This window comes from Pan troglodytes, chromosome 9, assembly GCF_028858775.2.
Source record: "Pan troglodytes isolate AG18354 chromosome 9, NHGRI_mPanTro3-v2.0_pri, whole genome shotgun sequence".
Taxonomy (NCBI): Eukaryota; Metazoa; Chordata; class Mammalia; order Primates; family Hominidae; genus Pan; species Pan troglodytes.
Genome location: NC_072407.2, coordinates 123,969,758 through 123,984,436, shown reverse-complemented (window position 1 = coordinate 123,984,436; position 14,679 = coordinate 123,969,758).

The following is a 14,679-nucleotide window of genomic DNA, read 5'->3' as shown; positions in this document are numbered from 1 at the left end:
ATTGAAATAACATGTTCAATCAACTTTAATTCATTGACTGCATATTTTGCATTTCATGCCTTTTTTCAACTGCATGGAAGACACATCTTTATGGTATTTGAATTATTATTCACAAAATGCACTTTAATATATTTGTAGTTGTGATATGTGGCTTATGAGGATGCCTGAACTCTCTAGGAATTTTCCAAATCTCCTACAATGCATGATACTAAAAAAATACAGCTAATGTTAAATACCTAGTAACCTTCACAGAAGCTATGTTCATAGCATGAAAAGGTATAAAAGGATTATAGTATGTCCTATTCACCTATTCAATTCTAGGCCCTGGAGAATTTTCATCATGTCTTTTTTGCTTTATATTCAAATATTTGGTAAGAAAAAGAAATTTCCCGTGTTATCGTTTTATGTGTAATATTAACTTGAGAAATGTACATGCTTTTATATCTGTAATATATATATTACATATTTTTATATATAGTTCTTTTGGGTGTGTATACAGATAGATACATGTAGATATATATTTATACACACACATAAACATATAAATATGCATTTATAGTTAGTGAAACAGAAACAAACAAAACCTAAAGGGAAAGCCACTTCATTCCCCCAATCTCACCCACATGCCAAATAATTTTCACTTTTTCACCAAAACTGTCAGTATAAAATGGACACTGTGGAAGGAAGGGCAGTACAGACATACTTTCGCCAGGCTTAAGGGTATGAGATAATGAAACTAGCTCCTGGGATAAGCATATTTATTGGGTTTGTTATGTATCAAATGTAACAAAAGTAGAGGATCTGAAGAACACCCTGTGTGGTTCTTTTCACACCCTTTGATCACACAATTCCTCTTTAATTCAGATGCAGTAGAGCTTAAGTGGCTTCATTGATGTGTTAAGTGTGGAATGATTTTTGTATAAAATAAAAAAGGCTCCATTATGTGTCCAGAAAAGCCTGTGTGCGCTTGTTTATTGAGACAGGAAGTCGGTTTCCCACACAGAACAACAGTTCTGCGATGCTGAAGCATTGTGTCTGAAAGAAGAGTAAAGGAAACTTAATTTTCTACCTGGCAGAAATCGGCTTCTGGAGGAAGGGACAGACAATGCGATTGGACTTCAGCTGAATGAGAGGGCTTGATTGATTTTCAGAAAATGTGCCGTGTACAGGGAGGTTGCTTGGAATACTTTTGTTAGGAAAACGCACTTTTTGTAGTTGGAGCCTGTTTTTGTACCTGGCTTAAAGTGATGCCTCCCAGTGAATACTTGCCACCTCTCTGAAGTCAGGTGGGGAAAAAAGAAATGCTCTCCCAGAATTGTTCCCTCCTAGATATTGTCTCCAGGTTATTGTTTTGTTATAGTTTTCCATTAAGTCAGCTGCCATTTGCTTTTTTTTTTTTTTTTTTTAGCTTGCTTGGAGAATACTTCTGAGACTTTCCAAGGTGAAGTTTATAAATCTATCCATAGTTTAAATATTGAGGCATGGATATAGTTCCTATCTGTTAGAAGTGTATCTTGACCTTGTAAATCCATGGAGTAAACCCTATACTGTGGCCACATGATGAAGAGAAATAAGATGAGAAGCCATATCTATCTCACACTCAAAAGACCAGGCTTTTTTCTCTATACCATGCTGCCTTAAATTATTAATACACAAGGTAGCAAAATTCCAGCCATTCTTCCCATCCCTTATGGAATCCCATGTCCACTCTCCTGGTTATTGTCATTGTCATCTTCCTCTTCATCCTCTTTATGAACTGTCTAAAGATTGATGCTTCCTAGCTGGGAATAGTTCATAGAGAGTATATTACATTATTGTTCTACTCAGCAATTTTACAATCTGAAACAGACAATAGTGAAGTGGACCTAAATAAGAAGAATGTATAGAGAATAGTGGCCGGGCGCAGTTGCTCATGATTGTAATCCCAGCCCTATGGGAGGCGGAGGGAGGCAGATCACAAGATCATGAGATCGAGACAATCCTGGCCAACATGGTGAAAATATAGTAGATATTTTTGTATCTACTAAAAATACAAAAACTTAACAGGGCATTGTGGCATGCGCCTGTAGTCCCAGCTACTTGGGAGGCTGAGGCAGGAGAATCGCTTGAACCTGGGAGGCAGAGATTACAGTGAGCTGAGATCATGCCACTGCACTCCAGCCTGGGTGACAGAGCGAGACTCCATCTCAAAAAAAGAAAAGAAAAGAAAAGAAGAAAAGAAAGAATGTATAGCAAATAGAATGAGCTCAGGGAATTTTTCCATTCATAACATTTATCTTACTAATATTTCAGAGTGAAGTCAATTTTCAGGGTGAAGACCTCAGTAAAGAATATAGTGGTTTCACATCCAAGAAAAATTTTGTTAGGCTGTGGACACTGTGTGGAGGTGACAGGATTAGAACTGCTATTGGATTGAGGCTTGGTGAGATTGGATGATCCAGGCAGATTCACATCTCCTCAGCCAATTGCTTAATTTTTTCCCATAGAGTGATTCCTTTTCTGCCCACCTTCCTTACTATTTTTCCAACTTAATATTAATGCAACTTCTACTTCACCTTCCCATCATGCATAGGTGATTTTTTTCCTTAAAATTGATGTCATAATATCCTTTTGATCATTATAAACTTGTTTATAAAAGGATTTCACAGTCAAAGAATTCGAGGGAGGGGATAAGTATTGAGATGGGATAAGGAATATTCTTTGAGAAGGTCCCAGAGTAATGGTTTAATCACGAAATTTCTTCCCCTTGGCATGCAGAATGAATTCTTCATTCTTGACTCCTTTATTAGCCTATCCTATTTTATCCCAACTCAGAGTAGCTTAGCCATAGCTGTTATCCTAGGTATTTAATGCTCCTTCTTCATGCATGTCTCACATTCCTCTCATGCATTTCTCATTAAGTCGTCTTTCACCCCTCCATCTGTTTGTGTAATGCTTGGTATGTGACTGTTGCTGTGTAATAATAGGCCCTAAGTCATGTGACTTTAATTTGTAAGGTCAGACACCATTTTTCCTGCAGAGAATTCATTTTTGTCCTAAAGTTAACTCTTTTACCTCACTATGCTACTGTTTCTGATGACCAAAGATAAAAACTGAACTTTAAAAATCTCTCTTCACCTGTGTGTATATATATAAAAAAAAAATACTGGACCTTTATCACCAAAGTCAACAATCCAGTGAAAAGATGGTCACATCAGGAATCCATAAGCTGGATTCTGATCCTGATATTGTAATTGACTTGTCACAACTCCAGTCCAGTTGCTTCAGCTCTCTGATTTTCGATTTATTTATCAGAAAATTGTCCTTCCTCTCTCTCTTTTGCCTCCTCCCCTCCTTCTTCCCATCTTTCCCTCCTTCTTTCCTCTTTCTTTCCTTCCTCTCTTCCTTCCTTCCTTTTTTTCCTTCTTTTTGTGACAGAGTGCAGGAAATTCTACCCCCCAAGTATGGCACCTTGGCATGCTGAGTATTTTAAGCTGAAGGAAACAGAGAAAACCACAGAAGCAGAAAGGTCTTTCTGACCTCTCTTGAAGACCCTCATGTGACAGGTGTCCTGCCCTACATCCAGAGAGAAGGAATGTTCCACAGAGAGACTAAGAAGAATCTGAAGAATCAGGCCTTACTAAGTGCCCTCCAGGTTATCTTTAAGTCATACCCCCTTTTTGTCCAATCATGCCTCTACATTCATCCTCAAACCTAAGCATAAAAATACAGTTTCTCCTGGGTCTTTGGGTCTTCATTTTTGAAGACTTGTGTCACATAAAACATGAATTACATACGTTTGTTATGCTTCTCTGTTGTTAATCTGTCTTTGGTTATAAAGGTATCAGCCATCAACCTTGTGATGGATAAAGCAAGATATTATTTTTTTCTCCTCTATACTTTCTTTCTTTTTTCCTTTCTTCCCTTTTCTTTCTCTCCCTTCCTCCCTTCCTCTTCCTTCCTCCTCTTTTCCAAACTTTCTCCCTTTTCCTTTCTTCCCTTTAATTTATATTTACTAAATGCCTCCATTCTCAAGGAGAGAGCAACAAACAAATACAAATTTCGTCAATTAAAAGTAAGTTGATTTTTAAAAATGAAACATTAAAATAACAACACAAGGCTATTGCAGTTAAATGAACAAATAAAGAGGAATAAACTTTGTATGCATTTGCAGAGCACTATATAAAACTATGATATTATTGTTATGGGAGAATGAAATTTCTAGAGAGACCAGATGATGTAGAGATTAAAAACTTGGGCTTTGAGATTACTAAAGAAACTTGAGTTTCAACTCTACTAGCTGAGTGACGATGGGCACATTACTTAAAGTTTCCAAGTCTAAATTTCCTCAGCAGTGAAATACAGTGTGTTAATAAAAGTACATAGCTCAAAGGGCTGTTGCAAAGATTGAACGACATTTTATATGTAACATGCTAAGCACAAATGCCTAACATATAATAAATGCTAAATAATGATAGCTATTATTATTCTTATCATTGTTCGTTAGGTAAGGCAGAGTAACTTATACTGTTGTCATTTTTGTTATGTAAAATAACGATAGTAATCTCAGAGGAAGCAAAGGTTGGTGGGGTTGGGGGAATTAGGACTTCTCCTGAGAACTGTCAGTTTCCTCTAGAGAAAGGAATTCATGGAAGGAGAGATGGGACTGTACCTGGTGGAAGCACAATAGGGTGGTGGTTAAGGCTGATATTTGTAAGCCCTCTCACTTGTTGATTGCCAGCCTCTTCCTATCACCTTCCGAAGACCTTTTTATCAGTTCCTTACTGAGTTTGTCCAGTATTACCTCTTAGTGTCCCTTGGCCAGAGGTTTCTCTTAGAAACAACAGCTGACAGCTTGAAAGTCTCACTCTTTTTCCTCGATCTGTCAAAATTCTATTTATTCTTCGTGGCCCGGTTTAAATACCAACTTTTCATGCAGCCTTTCTGGGCTGCCCTAAAATGCCATTCAGAACACCTACTCCGTGTTCCCACTGCACTCTTAGCAACCAGTAAAGCGCAATTGTGTTCGAGAGAGTGGGCAAATCTCTCTGTGCAATAACGATAATAAACTGTCTCTTGTATTAGACCGTGAGCTCTTTGAGGGGAGGAACTGCACTGCCCTCAGCTTTGGATCCTATATTTAGTCACTTGTGCCTCCTACATTTTAAAACTACACAAATGAAATTGCATTGTTTTCATGGAATTGAATCCTATGAAGAAAAAAACAATGGGTGTGAACTTCTAACTCTTTTAAGGTCTGGTTGGAGCTGACCTAGGAGTATACAACCAAGGAAAGGGCTCAAGCGCTCTGACTTCCAGCTCAAATCCTTACCTTCATTATAAGCTCCCTCTGGATCCCAGAGGCCCTCCATGACTGAGGAGGTGGCTCTGGATTCCTCAAAACTGAATTTCAGATAACTCACTTGCAATATTTGGATGAGTGCCTTGATGACATACACTCTAGAGATCATGAGGCAATGAGAATATTTCACTTAGCTTATTTTTTGCCGTGTGCTTATCAGGACATTCACATGGCTGGAGTTAGAAAAGGGTGTGGAAGCTATATTTGGCTAAATGCAATGAAGAAATTCCTTGGCTAAAAAAGAAAACAATCTTTCCTTTCTTAAAAATTTAAGTTGACGTAAAAAAAAAATCTTTGCAGTGCAAGATAGAGTTTCTTTTTCCTTTTCTGTCTGTCTTGGGGGTTTTATCTGATTTTAATCATTATTCAAATCATATGATTTGAAACAGCTGAAGCTGTTTTTTTTCCTTGGGGAAAAAAAAAAGAAATCTGCAGTTGCAACTATTGCAGCTATCTACCTACCCTACTCCCCTCCTCCAGGGTAGCATGGGCTGTCAAGTGTAAATGTTGAGGATTATGAATTTTACCTTTAAAATGCTTCAATGCCCTGCAGAGTTTTCTCAGCAATTTTCAAGTCTTGTTAACCATAATACATCCAGTTCTTGATTATCCACAAAAAAGGGAAATGAATAGTGGCACAGATAATCCAAAACAGAAAAACATTCAAAATGTTTCTTATATTTTACTTTGGAATGCTTTGTATGGCTTTTGGGGGGTTCCAATTTTCTTCCCAGTGATGTTCTGCTCAGGAAAAAGTTAAAATGAGTTTGCATTCCCTAAGCCCACACTGGGGGATGTGGCTCAGCCACATGCTGGGTGGCAGGGAGAAGGCAGCCCAAAAAATAAGGGAAAAGAATTCCACTGATAATCTAGAAGTGGAACTGCTCCTATGAATAATAAAGGGCTGATCAGAATATAATTCAGTTTTATAAATTCATGTGGACAATTTTTTGGTCCACATTAATAAAAATCTAGTTATCCTCTTCCGAAGAGTTAAAACTGGTATCAAAGAGAACTTTGGTATCAAAAATAAATGACCTCAAGATCCTTTACTTCTCACAGCCCAGTAGCACTGGCACTATGTGAAGGAGTCAGGATCTGTTGCTGGGGCCAAGGGGACTCAGTTCTCAGCTAATGTACTCCAGCTCCATCCTTCAACCTTCTTCAGTTGAACATGTGTAGATTTATAAAATGCCAGGCTATGTACTACTGTCCCATCTACCATGGTAGTTACAATTATCATTCCTATTTTACAGATGAGAAAACTAAGGCTCATACAGGCTCATTATTAATTTAAGTTCACAAAGCTACTCACTGTGAGCAGCTAACTTTGAGCTCAGGACTATCTCACTCAGTTTGGATAACTAAGTTGAGAGTCAGAAGTTAAGGGGTAGCAAGCTTTTCATTATTTGAATGTTTTCCTGGTTTCCCTCATTGTTCTTAGAAAGCAAATTCAATTAAATATTTATGAGCTCTGACTACTAGGTTTCTCGTATGTATATATGTATAATATGTATGTGTGCGTGTGTGTGTGTGTATATATATATATATATATATATATCATGATATTGTGTTGCAAGAAAAAAATCGAATAATATTTAGATATAATCTCTGCCCTCCAGAGTTTTCAGTTTAAAATAGAAACCAGATGAATAGAATAGAATGAGAAACCACGTGACTATAGAGTAAGGCAGAATGAGACAAGTAGATATAAGAAATGGCAGGGCAGGGTCAAATCACATCAGGATGGGAACAAAAAACAAGAGATTTCAGAAAAGGCTAATGAATGAACGAATGGAAGTCAGTGGGCAATTTCAATTTCAATATGCTGCGTATGACGTGAGTAAGGAACCAAGTGCACACTGCTATTGAGATGGGCCTTAACAACTGGATACCATTTTGTTGACAGCTCTGATGTAGATGGGATGGAATTCCAAGTGCTGGGAATACTTCTAGCAGCTAAAGTTAAGAGCGTACCAGATGTGTTCAGAGAACCTCGAGTTGATCTGAAAAGAGAATCTGCTCAAGGAGAAAACAACGTAAGCGAAAATGAAAATAGTAACAACAAAAAAACAAAATAGCATCATAATCTTGTCATAAAAAATCAGAGTTAGGGACAGAAATGAGAGAGAGAAGAGAAGAGAGAAGGAAGCCATTTTTAAAATCCCTCATGTTTTCACGTTTTAGAAAATTCAAATACTCACCTAGTAATTTGGTATAAAACAATGGGCACATTTTTCAGTAATTTTAGTACTGGAAGGAGAGGAAAAGAATAGGTAACAAAAACAAATTTATTAGTCCAAGGCTACCCTATTGCTCAAGTGGATCCCTAAAAACTCAGGGGTCCTAACTCCTACTCCAGTGATGAGCTGCTAGCTCGGCCAGCTTTAGGGTATGACGGTAGCACCAAGGCCAAGCTTCTGGGAAGCCTTAGAGTAGCTTCTGGGAAGAAAGTAGGGATTCCAGGGTGTTTACAAAATATAACTCAAGGATTATGTGTCTTCGATTTGTTCTGGAAGTTTCCACACTCATCTTAGCTAAATCACATTCCTTTTCCCTTGCAGACTTTTTTGTCTGTCCTTGATTTCTTCTTTGACATCTTCTCTTCCCCCATTATCTTTTACTCTATCAAACCTGATTTTACCCCCTGTATAAAAATGCAAAAGCCATAGTCGTTTACTCCTACACACCCTTAGCATTTGCTGGGTGTTTGTCTCTTTGGTCTCTTGAGCCTTAGATATCTCTAGGCCCCATTCTAGCTCCCATGAGCAATTTCACATCACTATGGACATGACCTCTATGAAACTGGCTATGGTACTCTGGGTTTTCAATGTACAATTCTATTTCCCTTCCTGTAGTGGATGCTGTGGGGCACCACCTCCTTGAGGACCAAGGCACTCCAGCTGCCAGGAATTTGGCTGCTAACCTCACACAGCTGAGCCTTCCATGAAAATTGCTCTCTGCCAAAGAGAACTTCCTAGTCCAAGGTCATGTCTACTCTCCAGAGGTAACTCTTAACTAATGTCTGTCCAGATCGTTTGCCACAATGTTAAACAACTGTGAATGGCTATCAGAGCTCCAGAACGCCCCAAGGGATCTGGGTAGCCCTCTCCTGTACATGCCCAATGTCCATCTTTTCCCTTTGCCCAGTCCTGCTTCCTTCACTCTCTCGTGAGTATCATCCCTGAGAGCACTCCTGATAACTCCCTACATGCAAGTCTCCACCTCAGAGTCAATTTCCCAGGGAACAGCCTCAATACCCTATATTTACTGTGGCTTGTATGTTGTTGCTGTAGTAACCTGTTTTGTAATGAAAGAAAAAAAATCACCATCTTTGAAGGGGTCAGAGATCAAGGTTTTGGTAGCCCCTATACAACAGAATTCATTGAACCAGGCCTATAGCCTAGTCCATCCATTTTCTTACCTCTTGACCTTGAGTTAAGTAATGTATCATTCCTATGTACTGGTTTCCTTTGGTTCAAATGGATAATAACCTATATGGTGGAGTGATGGGGGAGAAAAATGAACAGATGGTTAAACATCCCTAAAAGACCATTACATACTGTGAAAAGACTTAAATTCTGTGGTGAAGTCTCCAAAATCTTAATCCCCATAGACTGAGATTCTACAGAGTCCACTTCTTTGGAAATAGTTTTGAAAATACCCTTTGCTTCACTTTCTGTGAATTATGCAACCACAGAATTCCTCTGGGGACTCAGCCACACCCCAAATCTTAGCCTAAATCATTGAGTTTGACACAGATTCATAAGAATTTGGCAAGCAGCTCACCCACATTTTCTATCAAATTGAATCCAAATGTTGCCTAGGTTGGATGAGAGTTCGGTCAAGAGAAGGAGGCCCAGGCCAATGGACTGCTAAATGGTGATATTCGAAACCCAAATGAGTTTGGCTTGGCTTTAAGACTAGGAGGAAAGCTTTGAACCATAGCATATGATATAAGCCCTGGTCCAACTCAAAACCCTTTTTACTTTTTTTGGTTGTTATTTCAGAAATGCACTGACCCTGCACTCTACAGGACACTATGCTCATTCCGAATGCTAAGGTCAGTCCTAGGAAACTGCAGGCGCCTGTAGGGTCAAAGTAGAGTGGGGAAGCTGGTTCTTAACACCTGTTCCTTTACTTCCTTCTGGAACAGAGCAAACCTTGACAAGATGGGGTGGGGTAGTAGTGTTTGAAAGGACTGGAAGAACTACTAATTCAGGCTCCTGTGAAGAACCCAATCAGCAGTGGGCTTTGTGTTGAGGCTCTGATTGAATTCTCTCTCTTTACAGAGAAGGTGTTGGCCTCCTGCTTCCTGGAATAGTGGCTATGACTAACTCATGTAGCACTGGATACAATTATAAAACAGAGAAAGTTAGATTTTGCTGCTCACATCAAATTTTCTATCACAACTTCTCCTTAATTATCCTTTTTATTTAACTTTTGTATTAGGTTTGGGGTACATATGCAGGTTTGTTATATAGGTAAACTCGTGTCATGGGAGTCTTTTGTACAGACTTTCATAATCCAGGTAATAAGCATTGTACCCAATAGTTATTTATTTCTACTCCTCTCCCTCCACCCACCCTCCCCACTCAAGCAGGCCCCAATATCTGTTGTTCCCTTCTTTGTGTTCATGAGTTCTCATCATGAATTTAGCTCCCAGTTATAAGTGAGAACATGCTGTATTTGGTTTTCTGTTGCTGTGTTAGTTTGCTAAGGAATAATAGCCTCCAGCTCCATCCATGTTCCTGCAAAAGATATGATCTCATTCTTAAATAATTATCCTTTTCCTTCTCCTTTTTCCCCTTCTCCTTTTCCCCTTTCTCCTTTTCCTTTACCTCCTCTTCCTCCTAATCTTCTTTTCCTTTCCTCCCTCCTCCTCCTCCCACTACCCTCTTTCTTCCTCTTTTTTTCTCCCTAAGAAACTTCACACTCTCCACTGTCTTCAGGCTTCATCGATCACTCCTCCAAAAGCCCCCATTACACCAGCACCCCACCCCTGGGAAGACTTTCCCAAGCAGCATCACCCTCTCTCTACCCCCACACCACACAATCATCTTCACCCCAACCCTCTCCACACTCCTGCACCTCCCATCACCACTAAGACTTGTCTCTCAGAGGTCTTGTCTCCTAAGGCCCTAGCTGCCTAGATAAACCAATATGTTAATACACATGGGAAAACCCATGATAAAGCCAATATTAAAATATAGTATGTCTGAGTCTTGGCTTTGTCACTCCCAGGCCATATAATATTCGGTAAGACATTTAGACTTTTTAAACTTCCATTTCTTCACCTCTGAAATACAGCTAAGAAAGACTCAACATACAGGGTCTCAGTTTACATTTAGCTTCCACTGAAAAACATCTCTTGATCTTCCAAAATAAGATTAAATGCCCCTTGTCTATGTTCCTATGTCATTCTCTCAATTCACTTGTCATAAAGCTTGTCACTTGCATCCTAATTCCCAGTATACTTCCTGATTCTTACTGCAGACTCCTGAGGGCAAGACATATGGTTGATCCCCCTTGAAGTCCAGTGGCTAACACAATGTCTAGCACGTAGCTGTACTAAAATAAGGGCATTAAATGAATAGGCCACCTCTGGAAGCATTTATAAATAGTGGAAATTGTTTCTCCCAGATGGCATATTTATATTGGAACAGTGTCCTTTTTAGATCATGCCTCTGCTACAGAAGAGACCATAATGGAAATATCAGGTGCAGGAAGATGTTTTGGTGTCACTCAAATAGCTCCATGTAGGTGGCCTCTTGCTCTCTCCAAACATCCAGCTGGCTCTGGGCCCGTGCACCTGAAGGGAGATATCTGAGACTCAGAACACTTCCTGCTTCATTTCAGTGACACCAACTTGGCTCCGTTTTCACCTCCAAGCCGGGATCAAATGTTCCCCAAGTGCAGAGAGTTAAGGAGAGATGTCTCATTCTCTCCCTTGACCTCCTCTCTTATTCCCCTCTTATTATGTTTTTCATAAAACTTTAAATGAGATTCCCAGAGAAAAGCCCTGTCCTTTGGTCAGGCCAGCAGCCTCCCCAACTGTGGGCTCTGGCACTTCTCTAAAAAGGTCAAAATGGGGATAGAAAGTTCTTGATGAGGTGCTTGAGCACTTACATTAATGGGAGAAGAGATAAAGAGGGAAACACGGGGAGTGTGGGATGTGTGAGACTGCATGTTCACAGGGAAAAGTAATGTTGTGAAGAAAGCCTGCCACTGCTAATGAACCTGGTAAGAGGACAGGAAGGAAAGGGATTATTTCTGTTATCCCTTTTGGGAGACAATTTTCCATGTGTCTTACATTTTTACATCTGGCAGGTGCTGACAGTCCTTGTGCTGGGCTCTCTTTTTAAGGATGTTTCCATAGTGGAAACATATATGGAAAAATGGAGCTGGGCTGGAGCATAGGGCAGGTGCACTTAGGGTCCATTATGCAAAATTTGGGTTTTCTATACTCAGGGCTTCTCTCTCATAAGCCACCCCACAGTGTGTGCAGGTATTACCTGGCTCTCTTCACATTGTTCTGTGGGAATTGGGGCTTGGAGGGTCAAAGCAAATATGCTAATACTCTTATTGCTTGCTGTGCTGTGAGTAAAGTCCATTGTCTCTGACCCAGGAATCTTGTGTCTTCTGCCAGCATCCATGAATCTGTCAGGTTATCTTGTGAGCTTACAAGTAGTACAAAGTTTCAGCCCTTCACAGTTCTTGACCAAGCTCTGTTCTCTCTGCCTAAAGGCAGCTTGTGAAAGAATTCTGCCTTTATAGGTCTATGTGAGCCCTATCTCCTATGAGAAAAGGAGAAGAGGGAAGAGAGAAAAAGAGCACATACGTATTGAATGTCCCCTGTTTGCCAAGCCATGCTGAGCTGAGCTGAGCTTCTCCTACATTATCTCATTTAATCCTCATAACACCCTAGGAGTAGATATCATCCTGCCTCTTTCATAGATGAAGAGTCCCAGGCCCAATAAAGTGAAGTGACTTGCCAAGATCACTCACAGAGTGTGAGGTTTAAACCTAAGCCCGTCTGTTAAGAGAGCTACTGATCTTTCTGTTATATCATTCTAGGAAGTCCTTTATTTTCTGTGTATTGAATAGATGACCAATCCAAGATAACAAGAGAGATGCTAGCAAGTCTAAAATCATTTCCCTAACCACTCTGTTATCTGTTCTATGATTTTCCCCAGTTCTATCCCTGGACGTATTCCTCAGCTTAATGAGCACTTCTTCATTTTTGTAGTCTTTTGCCTTTCCTTTTCTAGGACCCCAGCCTCCAGCCAATGTTACTCCTTTTGCTTAGCCTTGGACTTGTTGACTCTTGCTATTGCTCTAGGATATTTTTTTTGGAGCGGGGGTCTACTCAGAAGAAAAGATGGGAAGCCCTTTCTCTGATATCACTGTAGAATGAATAACACTGTCCAGACGTCACAGTTCTAAAGAATTCTTGTTTGGTTTTCAGATGTGACTGGAGTGATTTGCACCTGGATGCCTAGACTCGCCATCTGCTGAAAGACTGCTCAGAAAGCCCTCCCATGCATTCCCCTGCTGCATACCAGCCCACTCTGCCTGCAGCTGCTGTCTGCAGGACTTCATATCTATGCCACACTGTGTAAAAGCTGTGCTTCAAGAAATCACAAAAACGTTTTCCTGCACCTACTACACAGCCTGAGTGCGGCATAAGTTGACCTTGCTTGCTAAGAAATGGGGCAAGAAATGCTTTTTTGTGTGTGTCATGTCTGTTTGTTTTTCAATTAAGAGAGGAAAGCATTAGGCAGATGGAATGTACATGTGAGGATGAGGAGACAGAAAACAAGTAGCCCTTTCCATCAAGATAGAGGGTTTTCTGGGGTTGCTGGCTGTTGAATGTCACTCCTGATTTCTCTTTCCAAGGCACTGTACCACCAGCCTACTGAGATTGTGTGGGAGCTTTCATGGGGGTTGTATTTCACTGATGAAAATAAATTTTGTGCATAATGTGAATGTTTATGTTTCTTTATAGAATAGACTTAGTTTAGCAATAAGCTAATAATACTGACGTAACTCTAATTCTCTGGGGAAAAAATTTGCTCCCCCACCTTCCATTCCTGCAACATCATCAAAGTACTCACAACAAGAACGAACCAATTAGCAACACTTACTAGCACTGCCTAGACTCAGTGTAAGCAAATTTTGAAATAAAAAGGAAAGCGTGATGGGACATTCTTATGGTTTAAATATTTGTCTCCTCCAAAACTCATGTTGACATTTAGACTCCAATGTAGTACCATTGAGGGGTGGGGCCTTTAAGAGGTAATTGGGTCATAAGGATCCTACCCTTATGAATGAATTAATCCATTCATGAATTAATGGGTTAGTGGATTAGTGGATGAATAAGTTATCATGAGAGTGGGACTGGTGGCTTTATAAAACAGGAAGAGAGACCTTAGCTAGCACTCAGCCCCCTTGCCATGTAATGTCCAGCACCACCTCAGGACTCTGCAGGGTCCCCCCCAGCAAGAAGGTCCTCACCAGATGTGGTCCCCTGATCTTGGACTTAGCCTCCATAGCTGTAAGAAATAAATTTCTTTTCTTTATAAATTGCCCAGTTTTAAGTATTCTGTTACAAGCAATAGAAAATAGACTAGGACACACATAGACCTTGCTTTACGGAGTTTATAACCAATTTGTAGAGAAAGACAATGATTCATTAAAAAGAAATAACCTACACCAGATAGTAGGTGAAAAGACACACGTGAGCAGCACAAAGTGCTACTGAAGTTGTGAAAAAGGTATCATTAGTCTCCTAGTTACCGAGACTCTAAATTGTGGAGTTATCTTCACACCCCAAACCTAATTCACTCCCACACAGTTTCCTTCAAAATGCCTCTTGCAGCCTCCTCTTTCTCCGTTCCATGCCTAATAGCATCACCTTACTTTAAGTCTTTATCAGTTTATATTTAAATTGTTAAAACTTTTTACTTGTCTCCTTGCCACTGGCCACTTCCCACTGGAACTCACGTGGAGCAAAAATTAAACTTCCAAAAGCACCACTTTGATCCTTTTCCTTCCCTATTCAAACACTTCCCTGGATGCCAATTTCCAACTGAAATAAAGTCAAAACTTGAGGATTGGCATGAAAGAAGGATCCAGGTTTGTGCTGACATGGGCTTGGTCCTAGGATGGTGGGAAAAAGAAAGAAAAAAATGAGCAAGTCAAGCAAGACTTGATGGTTGGAACACAGGAGCTGAGAGAAGGTAGCATTACCAAGAATTATGGGCTTGAACCTAGAAGACTGGAAGACGAGCAAAAGGCAAAAATAGAGAAGTGCACATTTAGAAGATGTGTTGAGG